Source organism: Canis lupus, chromosome 7 (genome assembly GCF_011100685.1).
Source record: "Canis lupus familiaris isolate Mischka breed German Shepherd chromosome 7, alternate assembly UU_Cfam_GSD_1.0, whole genome shotgun sequence".
NCBI classification, from domain to species: Eukaryota; Metazoa; Chordata; class Mammalia; order Carnivora; family Canidae; genus Canis; species Canis lupus.
Window position 1 is genome coordinate 17,572,572 of NC_049228.1, and position 20,929 is coordinate 17,593,500.

At 40.3% G+C, this 20,929-nt stretch overlaps 1 protein-coding gene across 3 annotated transcripts in view; it reads left to right on the forward strand.

Annotated features, from left to right (window-relative positions):
• C7H1orf21 (chromosome 7 C1orf21 homolog) overlaps window positions 1-20,929 on the forward strand; it is a 217,561-nt gene that overhangs the window by 55,849 nt on the left and 140,783 nt on the right. The gene's annotated exons all lie outside the window — the stretch shown is intronic.

A 20,929-nucleotide genomic window follows, 5' to 3' on the forward strand; every position in this document is an offset into this window, starting at 1 on the left:
AGTCCCAGTCTTCCTCTTTAGAATCAGCTATAACAGCACAAGTCCCAGACTTGATATTTTTCACATTAAAATTCTCCAAGCATCAACTCAAACCCTACCTTCTAGCACAGATTTTCTGGAATCCATCCAGGCATACTTTGTAACGTGGTCTCCTCTGCTTGGTTTGGTGCTGGCCACATCAATCAGCTTCTTGTATGGCAGGCTCTGACTTGCTCATCTTTTACTCTCCAGTGATCACTCCATTGGAGAGAAATACCTTTGTGTATATATTTTTATATGTCCAGATATGCCTAATCTAATGCTGGCCCACAGCAGCAGTAAATGTTGACCAAAAACGCATGAATGGTTTAAGCATTTGAAGAGAGAAAGAAGACCAAATCAGGCAGAAGTTTTTTGGGCAGCTTTCTGGAAAAGGTGATGATGATCATGTGGTTTGACATTATCTCCTCCTTTATAATTATGATAGCACTGCTGCCAATATTGGAGGGTTGTAAATAAATGCCCCATAAGACGATGGTGTTGCAGGGCACTTGGATGGCTCAGCCGTTGAGTGTCTGCCTTTGGCTCAAGTCATGATCCCGGGGTACTGGGATTGAGTCCCACATCGAGCTCCCTGCAGGGAGCCTGCTTCTCCCTCTGCCTGTGTCTGCTTTTTTCTCTCTCTATGTCTCTCATGAATAAATAAATAAAATCTTAAAAAAAAAAAAAAAAGATGGTGTTGCTGTGTAAAGCAGCAAACTCTGAAGATATTTACTGAATTCCGAACTTCATTCTTACTCATAGGAAGGAACTTTCACAGGGACACAGAAGTGGCTAGAATTATATCTGTCATCTTGAAAGGAAAGTTGATGTGTTCAGGAAATACTTAAATGAAGAAAAATGAGTAAAACTGGTTGCTTGCTTCCAGGGAGCCATGGTCTACTGACATAGAGACCAAATAGGCTTTAAGGAGCTCTGTTGTGGCGAAGCAAACACAGTGGTGTGAGAGCCCACAGGGAGGAGGCGTGGATTCCAGCTGGAGGAGATGGAGGCTTACCAGTTGGATAGAAATGTTTTTTGCATGGATTCTTCCTCTCATACCTTCTGGAGTGGAATTGTTCTGCTGCAGGCAATGTGATCTCTTTGTGATCACTCACATTAACATTGGTTTGTGACCTCGGTCAACTGAAAGCTTCTCTTCTGGGACTGCCTGGATGCTTCTGGATTCTTGCATCCGGCTCTTGGTTCTTTTGTGCCTCTTTCATGGGTATCTTGCCAGCTGTCTGTGTGCTTGCTTCCCCCATGTTCAGTCTGGTGTGTTAGGAGCTGTAACACAGATGAAGAGAAAGTGAGATGGCATCCATTTTGGGTGTCCTGGGTTTTTGTATGTTTTTTTTTTTGTTTTGTTTTATGGGAGTGAAGCTAGGTAGAAAGCCATTTTTATCATTTAATGGCATGTACATTTCCTGATTCATATTCACTTATAATGATGGCTGTCTTCTATTACTTGTCTACTAAGAGCTTGGTATCATGGCTGTTGCTCTGTAGACATTGCTTCACATGCTCAGAACTGTCCTACAGGAGTAAATGGTGTTTATATATCCATTTTATAGAAGAGGGAACCAAGGTTTCAGAGATTCATTAATTTAGGCTTCTCTCATAGCTGGTAAATAGCAGAGCCTAAGTTTTTCCCAGTCTGTCAGAGTACAAAGCTTTGGTTCTTTTAACTGCCCCATTTTGCCTCTATTGGTGGAGCTGAATCCCCTGATCAAGGGGCCTCTGTTCCTACTTTTATGGAACTTTAGCTGGGAGCTAAGATATTTGCAGCCTGGATAACTGATCCCAGGAGAGGAACTATTACTGTTTTGTGGTGTGTACAGATTATTCCAATGGTGTTTGCCCTTTCATCTGTCTTCTGCTAATATTTGCTTCTCTTCAGGAATTTTGATAGGGGATTGATTGATAAGATTGATAGGGGAAAAAGGTTTGTCACAATCTCCTAGTCATTTATCTCTGCTGGATCCCAGTGGGGAAACAGATAAAAGGAATTAACATATGTAATAAAGGAGTTAGCATATAGACTGCTAGGTCTAGACTATTTGAGGCAATAACTATATATTATGCTTGGCACATGTGTACTGAATAGTAAATGGATATGGTTTTGAATCTGCTATAACTTGAAACAACTCCAAAAATATTTCAATTTAACATCTCCATTTATTTATGCTAACTCTGGCTTTTACAACAATCTGGCTTTTTGCCAGTTATCACAAAAGATTGGAAATTTTCTCATAATAAATTCATTCATTTATTCATTTCTAAATACATGTTATAAAAATAATTTTGAAAGAATCAAACTTAGACTAATTCATAGTTTAAGGACGTTAAGGTTAAGCCAGGAAACAAAATAATAGAATGCTAGGACTTCACAAAGAGTGAGAAACTAGCTCTTGCATAAATGAGTTTGTGGCAAATTTAAATAAATAGGAATCAGAGTGGTATTTGTATTTGTATTAAGTTTTTCTGTTTTAGAGGTAATTCTATCAGAGGTTTTTCCCATTCCTTGAATAAAGTTAAGTGTATGGTTTAAAAAAAAAAAAAAGCCCAGAATCTTAGTAGTATTTGTATTTATTTAAACATTGTTTTACTGACTTCCATGTATGTTGCATTGTGCTGTTTGTTATGAAGTACTTTTGTTTTTGCATCTTGATTCCTTTCTGGAGAACGTCGATGTTACAGAGACTTTTCCAGCATCCTAAACGTTTAAGTGTCAGCTTCAGCCATCTTCCCTAGAAGAGTAGATTGCAAAGTGGTCTGGGGAGTAATTTATTTGGTAAATAGCCTGACATTCAGGAAGTTCATCACTTTAACAGATAGGGCTATATTATTCCAAAATATAAATTGTTCCTGGAGAAAGAGAAGGGTAAATCAGACTCCTGTAAGGTTTGCCTGAATGCATTTAGGTCAGAGTAAAAACTGTTAAATCTGTATTCTTAAGGAACTGATGCCAGCTAATAAAGTGCCTCGTTGGGCCTTGTGTAATATGGAAAGGAACTACATGCAGCTTTCCTTGTTTACTTCTCAATGACTGAATGCCTATCCTTTCTTATAAAAGAATTTTATGGCTGTTTGCTGTGCTGTATATTGGTTTAATATCCCAAAGCTGCCCTAGGATTGCTATGGCCGATATCCTTTATTAACATCTTCTCCATTTTTAAGATTCATGTTATTCGGCAAACGTGTGTTGAACGTCTTCTATGTATCATCAGTCAGTGCTGGGATTTGGGGATAGATTTTTTTTTTTTCTAAGTGAGTAAGAGTCCCTGTGTTTGTTGCTCATGGTCTAGTTCTGGAGACAAACATAGGAAGCCGAGAGGATGCAATGCAGAGCTGAGAGCACACAGAGGGAGCAAGAACCACCAAAGCCTTCCTAGAAACCTGATGCTTTTGAACAGAGTGTAGAGGTTGAGTTGGCCCTGGCACAGAGAGTATTCATAAAAACCTTTTTTCCATTCCCTTCTCTTTTCCTTCTTATTTCTTTTACTTTTCCTTTGGCTGCTTCCAGCTTCCTCAGCCTCCCACAGCTGCCCAGCATGTCTTTTCCTCACACCCCACTTCTCTTCAGTTCTTTTAGTTCTTTAAGACTTTTCCTCACTGGGGCTATACACACAGCCCCCTTCCACAACAAAGGATGCAGTGGGCACCCTGAAAGAAAGACCTATTTCCTCTGTGGTAGATGGGAACCATCACTGCTTTTCTTCAGACAACCAATGCACAAATTTTTTTTATTTTTTTAATTTTTATTTATTTATGATAGTCACACACAGAGAGAGAGAGAGAGAGAGAGAGGCAGAGACATAGGCAGAGGGAGAAGCAGGCTCCATGTACCGGGAGCCCGACGTGGGATTCGATCCTGGGTCTCCAGGATTGCGCCCTGGGCCAAAGGCAGGCGCCAAACCGCTGCGCCACCCAGGGATCCCCCCAATGCACAAATTAATTCAAAATCATGTTGGTAGATAGTGATAGAAATAGATTAGAAGTGGGGGGATTAGCAAGGGGTGAGAGGAAGTCACTCAGTCCCCAAATTCCAGCCGTCACTCTGCTCATTCAAGCAACTGCTACCATTGTCAGGAGAAGCAGGATCCTTTTACTGATGTAAAAATCAAATGCAGCTTCAATAGACATTCAATAGAAATTGAGCTGTGGGTGTGTCAGCAAGAGGTACTAAGGTCAGAGATATTATAAATGCCATCAAATAAGTTCTGATAGCCTTATTGATTTCTTTTGGTCACTAAAACCTCTGTTACTCTCAAGCAAAAGAAATCAAATGGGGTGACTACCCTCCTTTCTAGAAGTAGCCCTTCCTTTCATTCCCACACATGGGAACTGGATTAGCTTTACTGGCATCTAGAATTGTATTCGAGGTGCCTTCTAAGGTACTACTGAAGACCCTGGCAGATCCACAGAGCCAATTTGTATGAAAGGTTCTGCAATTAGTAAAGTGGTGTGTAGAATCAGTTGTTTTGCATCTGTGATGCCAGCAAGTGGCCTGGATTCCATAGCTCTCCATCACTGATACTGAGGACTAGTGTCATTCCTTTTCACCATGTCTCCATTACCTTTTCTTCTTTGTCTCCATTTCTTCACAGAAAATGCTGATGCTTGCATGCCTGCCATTATCTGAACTTCACTGTCAGAGGTAGCATTTTCAGTATGAGCACCTTGCCCCACTCCCATGACCCAGGAGCATCCACATCATTCATTCTATTGGCCAGGCCTTTGGCTTGGGACCTCAGAGTGCTCAGCCAGACGGGCATGAATGGGCTTATTCCTTGTATGCAGTGTGGTGGCCTTGTCCATCTAATAGACTATCCTAATGGCAGTGGTCTGGACTCCCCATTGCCTTATACACTCTGTCTTTGATCTTCTTGACAGAACGTTATTGGTATCCAGCTCTAATAAAGGGTAGTTGACTTAGAGGGAGCAGGGAGTCAGATTTTTGATCCTAAGCACAGTACATAGGCAACCACCTGATCTGAAGTAGCCTTGGCCAGTTTAGGTCTCTGTCCTAAGGCACTGCTACTGATAAATTGTCCTGATCATTGTTGCTACCCAAAGATGTTGTCCTATCGGTGAGCCCGTATCCTGCACAACAAACAGAGCCAGAGCCATCAGCCAGTCAGCTAATGTTTAAAAAGAATGCAAGTCTGGCTGCTGCATTTCCTGTCTTGTAGATTGATGATCTTTGGTTGTTTTGCTGATGTCATTGTACATCTGTTTTTTTTTGGAGTGAGTATAACAAGGAAGGAGAATGGTTAATCTAGCAAGAACTCATTATACCATGAATGATGAAGGGTGGCTCCTGTTTTATTTCTATTTGATTTGTTTGCTTCATTGGGGAAAACAAATGATTGTGTCACCCTATAGAGAATTTCACTTTCCCTTTGACATACAAATAAACAGCCTCCCACATTTCATTTATTTTTGCCACTGCTGGGATGGTTGATTTAAAAAACACATTGTGAAGCTGCTTTCCTATATCCTGACCTTCACTATTGGGTAGGGAAGAGAAACCAGTAAAATATGTATACTTTTTAAGAAATGAGGGACCCTTAGCACAAATGCCCCTAGAAGCCCATGTCCATTAACGAGGTGGATATAATGGCAGAAACAAACTAAATAGGAAGGAGGAAGACCTGAGTCTTCATTTTATTTCCTGTAATACATCTTGGAGATGAGGCAACTCTCATTATTTCATTAAAGTAAAACATCAAAGTGTCCTTTCTCCTCCTTGTCTAAGTCTTTACCTGACAAAATGTTCCTGGTAATGGGTACATTTTTTCATTTCCACTAAGAACATGTGTTCAACCTTTTATATATAAAAATACGTGAGGTGTTGGTTGGTAAAGGGTTACAGATACTGGCTAATTTGGCTTTTCCCAGGGCCAAATCTCAATTGGCAACTTCGTGGCCACTAGATTCTGGTAATGTGTACCTTTACTATTTCTATTCCTTGACACTGGGCTTTTGGATACCAGCGAAAGGCATTTTGTTTTATTTCCTGAGCTGGCCAATATCGATTTGTGATTAGCGAAACCTGATTTGAACAGCATTTTACAGTCCCAGGTCTTGGGGGTATGTGGCTATTGGGCACTTGAGGATATAGATTAGGGGGTCTTGACATTCTGTTGCTAGGTTACTGAACCCTGAATTGCTGAACCCTGAACAGAGCATTTGTGTTCTAAAAATTGTTATTTATGGTTGAAAGCAGCTGCTGCACATATTTTGGAGGAAAGTATGGTGAGATCTAAAATAAATAAAACTAAATAGTTAGACACAGTACATCAAACAATAATTATAAGGAAATGTTTATGGCAAACTAGGAAAGAGATTGATTCCTCCCCTTTCTTCCCCTGCAACGTTGGGAGAATTATTTTGCTCATGTTCACAGAGCTGTTGGGCCAACCTTTATAGAGTCATTATGTGAACTCAGTCATGACCTAGACTCTGTAATAAAAGTCAACTGATTCAGTTGTGGATGCTGCCGCCAATCTTCCTGATCTAGAGGAAGAGGTGAGGGTGGCAATCTTGGGTATGTTTTTCTTTCCTCCCTTTTTTATTCCTTTTTAAAAAATTTTTAGTTTATACTAAATTTCCTTTTCTATTTGTAATTTTTTATCATATAGATGTTTCTATTTTAAAAAAACCTTTATTCAGAGAGTAATTTTACAAAATTATGGTATAATTATACAACCAACATTTGACCTTTTAAAACAGCCTCTAATAATCAGAAATGTTCAACTGCAGTTTTGGCAAAAGTTTTTTTTTTTTTAATAATTTCTATAGTTCTGTCATCCTGCACACTTTTGTTTTCTAGCCAACATGTCAGGTAACAAATATTTGTTTAACCTTTTACTTTGTGCCAAGAACTGCACAGGATCAGACATCGAAAGCATGGCTTGCCTTGAAGGAAAGTCAAAAATGAATTAGGATGGCAAGACCAAAATGCACAAAAATTAAACAGTATCAAACAACAGTACAAGATATGTCCCAAAGCTGTGTATATGATTCTTTCCTGAGAGTTCAGTGCTGCCTTCAGAGGGAGAGGCCTCCCATAGGCCACATTAGACTGAGATGGAATGATGACTGGACGTGTCCCAACATGGATGCATGAATGGTCATGTGCATGCCTGCTGATGTGCTTACAGAAGGAGCAGATCCATGTGGCCTGGGGCAAGGTTTCTCAGAGGTGACAAGACTTGTTCTGTACCCTAAAGACAGGTAGAATTTGTATCACAGGTGGAGATTAATGGGGAGGACTTTCTATCTGAGGTGAGACCTTCTAACTGAGAGGTAATTAGAGTTAGACTAGGAAAATAGGTCCATGGCATAGTAGCTAAAGACGAGACTGGCTAGAGCAAGGTGTACCTATAGAAACCCTTGATTTCCATGAGAAGGAGTTTAAACTTTCTTGTGGATACATTCATTTATTATTTATTCACTGTGCACATATTTTGAATGAAGTGCTGTGAAAAGCTGGGGATACACTAGGGAGCAAGAAACACAGCCTGTATCTCACGAGGCATGTGCTCTCCAGACCTGTGGAAGGGATAGCAATTAGGAATTGAGAATATCCTTCACCCTTATTGGTGCCATGAAGGGGAATTCACAGGTGCACTGGGACCTTTTGGAAGGGACAGCTCATGAAGAGCATAAGTTAGGCAAAGGTGAGGAAGAAGAGCTTTCTAGCCAGGGGGATAACAGGTGCAGAGGTAGGGGGACAAAGATAGCCTGCCGCTTGCTGTCTTAAAGGTTTACTGAGTTCGTACTATCTGCCTAGCAGTGCACCTCTCACACACACACCAATAGTAGGGGAGACAAATACAGGAGACGGTTTCTTCCCTCAAAGTACTTAGTGTCTTTGCAGAGAGAGATGTCTAAGAAACACCAAATAATTTACTCTAGAAGTAAGATTTAGGAGAGAAAATGGAAGGAAGTCATGGAATGATGTGGAATCTTCTTCTTACAACAGTTAGAGCTGAAGCAGATGGAAAGAGGTTGGTATGTGAGCAGAATATTGAGGAAGATGGACAGTCTGTGAGACCCACTTGGTGTGATGAAGAGGATGCTAGTAACCGTGGAGCCGTAGAAAGAGACAACAGTGGTTCAGCAGGTTTCAGTCCCATTGGTGGAACTTTGCCCTTCAGTTCTCTCATTTGTAAATTTAGAAACCTTGACCTCAGTGGTCCCTGAGAATATGCCTGCTTGAAAGTCCAGGTATTTTGGGCTTTACCACCAAAGCATTAATGAGTTCTGGAGGATTTTGAAACAGAGGAAGGATCTGACAGAAACAGTGCTTGAAGAAGATTAATTTGTCTTTATTATAGAAAAGTAATGAGATAATAACTAATTTATAAGAAGTAGAGTTTTTTGCTAAAAATTTTAATCATGTTCTGATATTTTAAAACTGCTAGTAGGACCATCCTGATGTCTACTGGACATTGCCCTTTGAGTTCTTTCTCAAAAAAGCAAAAAACAAACAACAGATATGGCCTAGGAAAGCCTGATGAATAAAGGAGAGATTTAGAGGCTGAGTCCAAAAAGTAATCTACAAGTACAAATTTTAATTTGGATCCTTCCCGAAAACTCTCTAAGGATTTCAGGGAGACCTTGAAAAATGTATGTCTTTTATTTTTGTAGTACTGTTCCTAGGGTGGTTGTGGCAATGATTGTAATAGAGGTGATAATGGGGTGGCAATCCATCCAGATACAGGAATACTGTGCAGCTTGCCAGATGTGCCTTTGTCATATCTGGGACCACAACTGCCTCAGCCTGTCCATGCACTGGGGGTCCCACAGAGAGGACAGCGGTCAAAGGCCTTGTTAGAATAGAATGTGGTCAAATCCTAATTGTAACCTACTTTGCTATTCCTTTCTCAAATTAAACAATTTATCATCAAGCCATGTATTTAGTTCTCCGTCCAGATGAAGACTTGAAACTTCCATGTGTCAGACTGGAACTGAATGCAGAATTTTGGGAGAGTGTTAATGCTAAGGAGTACTGGCTGATACATCTTGATGCTCAGCAACGATCTTCTGTTGGTGGGCCCCAGTCCTGTTACTCTTGCCCTCATTTTCCACTCCTGCTGAGTATGTGATACTCCGGTTGCTTCCTCTAAGTACCCTTTGCTGAACAAGTAGGAAAGAACACTGTGTTCACTAATTATACTACTTCAAATGGGGAACATTGGGCTGATTTAAAATAATTATTATAGAGTAGACTGCAAATTTTGGTAACATTTACGAGGTCATAATAGCTCATAGCTTATAACCCTACCTGTTGTTTCAGAGCTGTTTAGTGGCTGAAGAAGAGTATCAAAGCCAGGGAAGAGCTTCTTGCCTTCCTTTTACATTTCACACCTCAAACCTACTACATGTCACAGAAATGGTGGTAGGTACATTCAGTGTAGAGTCCAAAGTGAGCTTGTGAGGGGCAGGAGAGGGCTTCTGCTGGTGCATTAGAAAGAAGTGGCCATTACTCAACTGACTTTGCTTTGTCCTCTGGGTCTAGTCTTTCAGCTTTTTAACATTTTGTTTTCTTTAAAGAGATAATTGCAGAAAATGTGTTTTTGGCCGAGCTCTGCAAAAATCGAAGATCCCCAATGTCTCTTGGATTTCTTGAGAGGAATATGAGAATGGATATGTCCTTTAAAAAAAACCACACAACACCTCAGTAGGTTAAGGGGGGTATTCATTTATTCCACCTGAAAATAATACTTATAACTTCAATTTTTTGGCCTTGTAAGGACATTATTCTTAAATAGTTCTTTGCAGTGGAATGTTAATCAAAGATTTAAATTTCAGCAAAACCCAAAATACCTTGGTTTTTCCAACAGATGAGTTTTCAAAACACTGCTAACCATCTCTCGGTTGTAACTGAAAGTCAGAAAATGTGCGTCAAGGTCTAGCTGACTTACCCATTTTGGAATCTCTGGTTCCTAGTGGAATGTTAAGAACTAAACAAGTTCCCCCAAAATGATTGTTGAAATAAATAAATAGCATAGTTTTCCAAAGCATATTAGGGCCAACCATATAAATGCCAAAAGCTTTCAAAATTCCATCATACTAGTATAATATTATACATTACTTCTTTCTTGTCTTTTTAAGGAAGTAGATTTTGAACATAGTTTTTTTTTTTTTTTTTTTTTAAGATTTCATTTATTTATTCATGAGAGACACAGAGAGAGAGAGGCAGAGAGAGACACAGGCAGAGGGAGAAGCAGGCTCCATGCAAGGAGCCCAATGTGGGACTCGATCCTGGGACTCCGGGATCATGCCCCAGGCCAAAGGCAGATGCTCAACCAGTGAGCCACCCAGGTGTCCCTTGAACATAGTTTTAAATTGTCTTTGATGGCTTAGACGAGCATCTTTAACTGTAGTTCTTGTGATGTACTGAAGAAGTCACTGTCCATGCAGAGGACCTAGGGCCTGGGGCATAGGAGAGCACCCTTCCTTTAAACCCCGGGACATCTCTTTGTTAAAAAAGGTTTCTAAGAGAATTCATTAGTTCAACATCTGTTGCAGACCTACTGTGTGTCTGATACTGGAGGGAAGATAGGAATAATTAGGACATGGTTGTGACCTTGGAAATCTACCCGGTGAAGGAGTAAACACCAAACAGACACGTAAACACCAAACAGCAGCAAGATGAGAGCTGCACATCATCAAGGCTGTGGCAAAGCTTGGGAGAGCTCACTGACCTTTCAGTTTGTCTGCACACAACAGCCTTGGCCTTCAGAGCCCTGGGATGTGTGCCACACAGAAGCTGACCTCGCTACCTCCAACACTGCAGACATATGGGCACTGCTCAGGGTTTCCTTTGCAGGTGCTGCACACAAGCCAGGAGCTTCTCCTGCTATAGCACTGCTGTCTCTTGGTTCTGTCTGTGTTGCTTGCATCTGCTTGCATCTGCCTGGTTATCTCTGGTACGGGGCCTAAGAGATACCGAGTTTCCCCTATTAACCTCTTACCTCTTCCCATTTCTCCTTTCTAGTCTCTTTTGCCTGTACCCCTTTCTTTTTAAAGTTTTTAACACCTTTGGGGCACCTGGGTGGTTCAGTCGGTTAAGCATCTGCCTTTGACTCAGGTCATGATCCCAGGGTTCTGGGATCGAGCCCCATGTCTGACTCCTTGCTCAGCAGAGAGTTGCTTCTCCCTCTCTCTCTCTCTCCTTGCCTCTCGTTCGTGCTCTCTCACCATCTTCTCTCTCTCTCAAATAAAATCTTTTCAAAAGAAAGTTCATCTCCATCCTATTAAATAATGATGATGGTGATGATAACAACAATAAGATCACATATTGATTCTTTACTAATTGTCAGGTGCTGTCTTGGTTCATGCACTTTTACCCCATCTTATAAATGAGCACCCAAGGCACCGTGAAGTAAAAAACTTGCTCAAAGCTACACAACTCCTTTCCCTTACAAAATCATAAAATATTGGGTATAGTCTTTGCATCTCTACAACTTGTGGTAGGCATGTGTGTGCATAAGGAAGAGAGAGAGATTAAGTCCTTCACCAATGAGGTGATTTTATCTGTTTGCTTTCTCTAACTTTTCAGGGCACTTCCAAATCTTGAGCTGTTCTGGATAGAACTGGAAGGTTCTGAAGGCAGAGTTGCTGTCCCTTGGGGATGCTCATTTCACTCAGTAGCTCTCTGCCCGGTTGGAGAGAGATGGGTTTCCTCCATCACTGGATCATTGATTGCTCACTTCTCAGACCTGGGATACTGTGGCCTGAAGCCACACCCAGGGAAAGAGAGCTCTTAGGCTAGAGTTTGCACCAGTTTCTCAGGGATGATTTCATTTATTTTAGTAGGGAGAGGGGGAAAAAAAAGGAGAAAAGAGGCTATTTTAGGAGGGAAGAGGGATGTATGTTTAGATTTTGAGGGAAATGCCGTTTTTTAACGTCTATTTAGCGCTTTTCAGAGTGTTACTACATTCCTTTGTCAAAAGTATTTATAATTCTGAAGATATTAAATATATCCATACTTTAATATAGTACCAAAGTGCTCAAAGAAAACATAAGCAGACTTTTTTGTTTTTAAATAATTCTCACGTTTGCTTCTAGTGATTAGATAATTCATATCTCTTGTGTCTATTAGTCCTGTTTCCATTTATCTTCCACAGTAACCATCTTAAGGCTGAGATATGCCACATAAGTTAGAGTCAGCATTAAGTTTAGAGATTGAATAGAAATGAGGAACCTACTAGTCTTGTGTGAAAGTTGACGCTTTCTAATTCAGGGATGAAAACACCATACGTGCTTTTCCAATGTGCACATCAGACCAGGCTCAGAGGCATTCAGCTCTTGCCCCCTTGGCACCATGAAAGTAGCATTCAGATTTCCGAGGGATTAATCCAGCTGCAGTTCTGTTGTAGTTCATGGTGTTAAAAAGGATCAACAGCTCAAAACTGGCATGACATCTGTTCCACTGTCCTCCTCATCAGTAAATGCTTACCGAGGGTCTGCTAAGATTTGCACGTTATATGGATGTTTCTCCATCTCTTGTTACATAAAATAAAGCTGAGACAGCACTAATTTAGATTGAAACATCCAATGAATTTCAAGAACATCTCTGATCCCTTCTTTTCCTGCAGTGTACATTAGGTATTGGAATTTTATTTTACTTTATTATGTTTATGATCTGTTAGCCCTCTCTGAATGCTCGTCCTTCCAGAGCAGGAATCCTATCTGTTCTTCTATCTGTTCTTCATAACATATTTCAGCATTTCAGATCAGTATGTTCTTCTTTGGCCCTTTACGAAGGATCATGATTCACTGACATAGGATAAAATCAAATTGTGCTTCTTTAGTATAATTCTTTAGAATTATTTAGTAATTTGAACTTTCACTTTCTAGTTATTTCTTGATTTTTTTTTTTTTAATCTTTCCCTTATCATCTGTTCTCTCTCATTTTTCCGGGGCCACCTATAGGAACCCTCTGGGCAAACCGATTCCACCCAGTGTGCCTAAATAGTAATGTCCTGCACCTGGCATAGCAAAGTATGCTTCGAAGAATATCACCTCGCATTTATAAGTGCTTTTCCAAGCATTTCATTACCTACCTAGATTTCCAGAACAATCCAAAAAAAGAGAGGGAGCTGCTATTGTTATTCTTAGGATACAGACAAGGAAATCACACAGATTTGGTTCAAGTGACATGGTGAACAAGCAACACAGCTGTTGTGATCCCAGCCATGGGTGGCATGGTACAGAAGGTTCCCAGTGACACAGGTTGGCAACTTCCTGCACATACCCTTGGTATTCTGAGTCTTAAATATGGAAGGAAGAAAGAGAACCCCTGAGTCCTGGATTATCTGCTATTGGCCTTGCTCACTGAGGAGCAAATTTAGAAACAGCGTAATTCTGCTTAGGTTCACCCTAGTGTGAGTGGATAACTTTAATCAGGATCTGCTCTTTTCCTCTCTCGGCTTCCCAGAAATAGTATCAGCCATGCATGAACTGTGTGAACATACACAGGTGACACATGAGTGGAATTTTCAGGTGTAGGATAAAGGCACCAAACCTGTTAATCCTTAGATGATGAACAATTATTCTACAAGCTTTTTTTTTTTTAAGCTTGCTCCCTACAAGAAATGTTTTTAAAATTTATTTTTATTCATTAAAGGCAGGATAGAGAGGAGGACATAAGAGAGCTAAGCTTTGTTTATTTTTCCACTTTATATAAAATTGAAATCAACACCCTCAGGCCCAAATATCATTGGTAATAATCACAGACTTCGTAGGGCTTCTCAAAATTTTGCAGGTTTCAGACTTGCAAGGATATCCTAACTGGGTAAATTTTGAAAACAAAGTTTGTAAATAAATTGACTCTAGATAAAAACAAAACAAATGGCCTTTTTGTAAGTGGCAGTTTCATCCTGAGCATCCCTCAGACGTATGTTCAGGTAGATCATGGAATCAAGGAGAAAGGCTCAGAGAGATGAAGCCCAGCCTAGGTCCTGAGGCAGGCATGTGTGTGGTGCGAGACCAGAGCTGGGATTCTCATTCCAGCTGTGTTGCTCTTGCTGCCTTGCCTCCTTACCCCCACACTTCACTGCCCAGGTCCTGCAGAAGTGTGTCATCTTGCACAGGACTCATTATCGTTAACGTTTTTGATACACCTCCACACAATTATTATTTATGGAAGTGAGAATTTTCCCGTAAAGAAAGCAGACATCCAAATTCCTGTTTCTTTGGAGTTAATGGCATATTGTTGATTGTCGTGCCACCAAATGAGTGTGAGATGAGGAACGAATATCTTCTGTGATGCCAGCAATTGCTGGTAAGAAGATTTGACTTTCCCAGATTACCCTCATGTCAAATGTGACATCTCTTTATGTATTATTTTTAACATCCACAATGAAATGTGAAATGGTGTTAACAGAAGCCCAAGGATACCAAAGCTTGAAGATTAGAAATCACTTTTAGGCTGCCCCCCCCCACCCAGTGGGTTGCTGTATTAACGCTCATTATAGCAAAGCAGAGCAGATGGGCAAACAGACTGATTAGTTATTTATATATATATATTTTCTTTATGGAGCTTAGATGTTGGCTCTTTCTTTAATAAAAGAAAGGAGTTTTTAGATGTTGCCTTGTCTTGATTTCCCTTTTTAATCAGAGGGAAAAAAGGGGTACTTTGCTCCTGATCTATTAATAATGTGGCTATATCCTTTTCTTAACTGCTGACTTCATAGCTCTCTGTATACCCTTTCAATCAGAATTTGATTTCTCTCCAATCCTCCAAGCTGCATGTGGTACATTCATGTTCTTTCTGGCCTAGGATTTCTTTATGGAGCTTTTCACTTTTAATTCATTTTTTAGAAGTATCTTTCTTGACAAGGAAACTGTCTATAATATTTTTGGCTTTTTCATCCAAAATGAAAAAGACTTTAACTGATTGATGGAAAGTTAAATTATCCATAATATTATGTCAATAGAAATATTTTCCCATGTTTTTCCTCTTTTGGAAAAAGGTCAGATATCTCTTTGGTTTTTCTCAAACAGAATTTGTATATTTTTTCTTCCTAATTTTATAAGAATAGGGTTTGTTTTTTTAAAAAATATTTTACTTATTTGAGAGAGAGAGCACAAGCAGGGAGAGGGAGAGAAAGGGAAAGCAGACTTCCTGATGAGCAGGGAGCCTGATGCAGGGCTCGATCCCAGGACCCCAGGATCACACCCAGAGCCCAAGGCAGACACCTAACTGACTGAGCCACCCAGGTGCCCCCAGATTAGTTTTTTTGATGAAACTATGCTTCCAGTTCAAAAAGTTAAAGAGAAAGACCATCAGCAATCCTACTTTTTTGGATATATATTCAAAGAGAACAAAAATCACTATCTCAAAAAGATATCTGCACCCCCATGTTCATTGCATCATTATTTGAAAGAGTCAAGGTATGGATACAACCTAAGTGTCCATTAGTAGATGAATGGATCAAGAAAATGTCACACACACTCTCACACTGGAATATTAGCCTTAAAAAAGAAAGAAATATTGCCATTTGCAACAACACAGATGAACTAAAGAGCATTATGCTAAGTAAAATAAAGACAAATACTGCGTGGTATCACTTATATATGCAATATAAAAATAAAATAAGTCAAACTCAGGAACAGTATAATGGTGGTTGCCAAGGACAGGGGAGTGGGAGTGGGAGAAATAAGGAGAGGTTGGTAGAAGGATACAAACTTTCAGTTATAAGATGAATAAGATCTGAGAATCTAATATAGAACATGGTGACTGTAGTAGATTAACACTGTATCTTATAGTTGCAAGTTGCCAAGAGAGTAGAACTTAAGTGTTCTTATGAAAAGAAGGAATGAAGGAAGGGAGGGAAGGAGGAAGAAAGAGAACTATGAGAGGTGCTAGATGTGTTAATTAATTCAGTGGTGGGATCCCTTTCACAGCCTATGTGTTAGATCATCTTTATGGAGCTTGAACACTTGCAGTATATTTCAGTTTTGTCAATTATACCTTAATAAAGCAGAAAACAATAAAATACAAATAAAGAGAAATCACTGGCATTGGGGAAACAGCCACAATAATCTGTAATCTTTACTTATAAAAGGACAAATATATCCCATGTATGGAATATGTGTTCATAGAAAGGCAACAGGCTTCGTTGTATATAGAAAAGAACTTTCTAGTGTTATAATGTGGAGTGTTCTCTAACAGTAATTCCTGTAGTGATACTTAAAGCATTACCTAAAGAGCTTGAACCATAGTGTAAGGAGAGGAATTACAAACATGCATGGCTATACATGTTTTAGTCCTCTTTAAAATTTTTGAATTGGACTCGCCAATTTGCAAATGTACTTTATCAAAGGAAAAATATCCTATAAAGATGGTCCCAGGAGTTCCTGGGTGGCTCAGTCGGTCAGGTGTCTGCCTTTAGCTCGGGTCATGATCCCAGGGTCCCACACCGGGGGCTCTCTGCTCTGTGGGGAGCCTGCTTCTCTCTCTCCCTCTGCCTGCCACTCTGCCTACTTGTGCTCTCTCTGCCTCTTTCTCTCTGTCAAATAAATAAATAAAATCTTTTTAAAAAGAAAAGAAAAAAGTGGTCCCCAAAGTCAGTTAGCATATAGCATTGTGGATGGGGATTATGTCTAGTTTCATGGTACAGGATAATATAACCATACTACCATTTGGGGAGACTTTTACAGAAAACCATGGCAATTAATTGGATCTCGTGATTTTAAAGGTGACTGATGATCCTATCATATAGATTATTTAGTTTTCTAAAACCATCCTCAGTGGGATTTGGTATTATTAGAAGATTCTATCAGACAGCAAAGAGATACTTCAGCTTAATTCTTAAACTGTGATCTGACTTCGGAAATAGCATGCTGTTAATAACAGTATGTGAAAACAAGACTCCCCTCCACCCAGCTTCATGGTCTTGGCATGTTCATCTGCACCATCAGACTTACCTCTCTGAGTGGTGTGGTTTCAGGAAGGGGTGTGAATAGAGGGTGTGGGGGTTGGCGAAGAGAAACTGAGCAAAGCCAAAGACAAGATGGAAGCTAAAAAAAAATGCTAGGGTTTCTGTGAGGGATAGGACAGACCAAAGGGAAGTGTTTAGAGCAGATTACCATGGCAAGACATTGGGAGTACATTTCTGAGGGTCTGCTCAGTTTGAGGTCTTTGTGGGACTCGAGTCAAAGAGAGAATTTTCCATAGAAATGAAACCTTGACATTACATGAGGCTATGAAAGAGAGATATACTGGAGGGGTGTTTCAAAGATGATTCTTTATCTGTGGTCAGGCCTTAAGGCTGACCTTTCTTGACATTCCCTCTCTGAGTCAAGTGCCTGTGGGGTGAACTCACCTTTCTTCCTGGGTTTGACCTGCAGTAGCTGAAACGACACTTGGTGTGAAACTGGTCTTTCTAATGATATCTTCTCTCCAAGTATTCATACTCTGTGGGAATAAGGAGGAAAACCGTATCTTGTACCCGTATCTCTATGTACCCCATGCTTGCCAGACACTTGTTAGTTTACAGTGTTTGTTGATCAAATGAATGGATGATTGGATAATTGTTTATGTGCAGAATCCAGATGATGTAGTAAAAAGCTTTCCCTACTGATCCGTGGTTAACTTTATGAAATTAGGTATCTTCTGCCTGTTAAATGCCTTCATAAATATAACCTTCAAAATGGGCAAAATATTGGGGCACCTGAGTAGCTCAGTCGGTTAATCATCTGACTCTTGATTTCGGCTCAGGTCATGATCTCTGGGTTGTGAGATCGAGCCCCACATCGAGCCCCACCCTGGGCATAGATCTTGCTTAAGATTCTCTGTCTCCCTCTCCCCCTGCTGCTCCCTGCGGAAAATATTAAGGAAAATATTAAAATTCTGATGAAGTTGTAAGACTTGAAAATACCATTCATTAAATTACTGTTGTATAATCTAGTGTGTGTGTTTTTCAAAAACAATCTCTACCTACTTAGGATTTGGAGAGAACTCCTATCGACCATTAGTGCCTTTTTAAAAATATAATTAAATGGAAGCTTCCTTCATCATCACTTGAATTGTCTAATCTGCTTATTAACATGCCCCTCACCTTTATGCCTGAATAATAGAGAAGTCCTCCTAAAATTCATTCTAACATGTTTTATATTTGTTAGCCTGCTGCAGTTTGATTTTCGTGTGATTTCAACTTTTTAAATTCAAGTAAGAGTCTTTGATACAAACACAACTTTTAAAATCCTGAAGAAACACCACACCATGCTTTTCAGGGATAGTAGCAAAGGATAATTCACATCTTAGATTCTTACATTAACTTCTTAGGTGGCATGAGGCTGTTAACAGGAATTTAGAAATAAGGAAGAGAAAAGCGAGAGAGACTCCCAGAGAGGATAGTTGTCAAGTTGCCCCTGGATCCCTTCAAGGGATTTTGTCAGGCTGTCCCACTCTCCTTCCCATTTTCACTTTTTTGAAGAGGTGGCAATGGAGTCGGGGAGGCGAGCGGGAGGTTTCCCCTCCCACTTCAGTTTGCTTTCCTGTGGATGTGTGAGCTTATTTCCCCCACATTCCTTTTTGAAAAGTGAGGACTTGGTTCTGGGGGCCACACCTGTTACCTTACGTGGTGATGCTAGAGGCAGGAGTGAGTGGGGGCACCGCCTCAGAGAAAGTGCTGGCCTGGAATGCCCGGCAGCCTCAACAACCCTCGGCAGCCTCTTGGTTGGAGAGGAATTCTTCTCCTTTTTCCACCTTTGGAACTGCATTCAATCTCTCATTCTTTTTGTCTCACATGTCAGTGATGTTTCTTCAGAAACCATGATAGGTTGACAGATGGGTTTCTGCACTACTAATTTAATATCTCTCAGAGTGTGCTCAAATTTGCACCAGAGAGACGTCCTCATCTTTAAGTTGGATAAAGTGAGCAAGGCCTCCTCTAAGCCCTTCACAAAGCATCACTGGAGCAGTCCCCTGCCCTGCCCTGTTCCCACCTCTCACCAAACGAGGGTGAGGACGGATGCACGCGCATGCACGCTCTCACTTGTGCACTTCCACGTCCTATCTTAACTCAGGCAGTTCCTTATGTCTGGATAGTGTTACTGTCCTTTTAGCCATCCAGATTTCTACCAAACTTTTAAGTCTCTACAAAATACTACTTCCTCTTTGAATGCCTGCCTTTGCCCAGTCATAATTTCATCTGTTTTGTGTTTTTTTTTTTTTTATTTTTATTTTTTTAAATTCTAATTGCCACAGATTCCTGTGAAACCTATCATGGCACTCCTACACTACATTGTGTAGATTTTTAAAAAATGCCTCCCTAATGCACATTTCCCCCATCAGGCCCCTGAGCTATATATAGATCAGTATGGATAGACCATCAAATCAAAATATTGTAGCTTTAATGACATTACTGCTAAATGTGTTGTGTGAGTGTGTCCTTCATATAGCTTTAAAAATATGAACATATGTTAACAAGAGGTTATCCAATCCTGTAGAGAAACTACAAATATTAGCTATCTAGGGAATAAAAAAATCTTCCTTTTAGGTAAAGCTTGACCAACTAACCCTATACTTCCTGTAGTTGATTTGATGGAATCAGTGCTAGAAAATAGTATGAAGAACTATACAAAGATAGGACTAGTGTTACAGCCATAGAGTTGATATTGCAATTTGCATTTGCTTGGCTTCATTTAAGATCATTACCTTTGTTATCTGAGTTTGTTTTTGAGGTTGATTTAGAATTACCTTTCAGTGTTGAGTTAACTTGAAAAATCCCCTTTGCTGAGAATTTATGGCTTAAATGATTAGATTTCTATGTCCACGAGTGTCCTTAGAGCACTAGGAAGGAGGCCTGCAGCTGTGTTTCAGTTTCTGTAGCACTGTTTCTGAGTCTGAGAAACATCAGTTGTTCACAAAGGGGAGGGGTAAGTAGGGGGATGCAGGTGAGTAGGGGGATGTAGGTGCTAATCCATAGCATCAAGTGCATGACTTGACACTTCTTTTGCTCTGCTTGGGTGTGAGGAGGTAAGGGCCTGTACTACAGTGGGAGGGATGGAGAAAAAGGAGTGGGAAGATATCCAAAGGAAACACCTAGAGACTGTAATAAATTGTCTACAAGATTGGAATGGCTGGAAAAGGATGATAAGGGAATGAAATAAATAAAAAGCAAACGCTGAGAATTTGGGGAGCGACCTTGGGTGGGGTGAGGAATGTATATTTACCTAAGTTAACTAGAGTTATCTCCTTTGTGGTTTATCCATAAATTCTCTTTCAGTCTTTATTAGTGGCCCAATAGAGGTACAAAGGCTCTGATAAGAGGTGGGCAATTGCCTTGTTTTCTCTTGACTTTCCTGCATCTTTTCAAACCTTAAAGCATTCAGCTAGCTAAGCAGAAAATGGACAACAATAAGTTTGAATCCTTGCCCCCATCTCCTTCCTTTATCTTCCAAAACACTGTCACCTCAGGTAAAATAAAATATGGAGTTCCTTACGGAACCCACTAGAAATTATATAAATTAGCCCGTATTTCAGCCTGAGGAAGAAGGCCACTTCCTCCTGGAAAAAAACGAGGATCTGAGAAGAGCTGGCTTGCAAGGCAGGAGGGGGAAGATGGAGAATTTTTCCCCAGTTTCTTGAGCTGTTGATATCATGGATGTCCTTTATTTTACTCTGAAGGCTTTTGAGATTCCAGAACATTAGCAAACATATATGCACTGTATGTATAGCAAAGAGTAGTGTTCAAATATATATTTGAACAAACAAGTACGCGTTTTTTGTTACCTCCTTCAAAAAGTTCAGCCATGTGTTGTGCAGGGGGCATGCCTTTGCCCTGCTCTTTGAGTGAGAATCAGAAGAAAATGGGCCATGTTGCCATTTCCTCCTTTAGCACCGGTGCTCCCCCAGTATTGGGGGGAGGGGTCACACCGG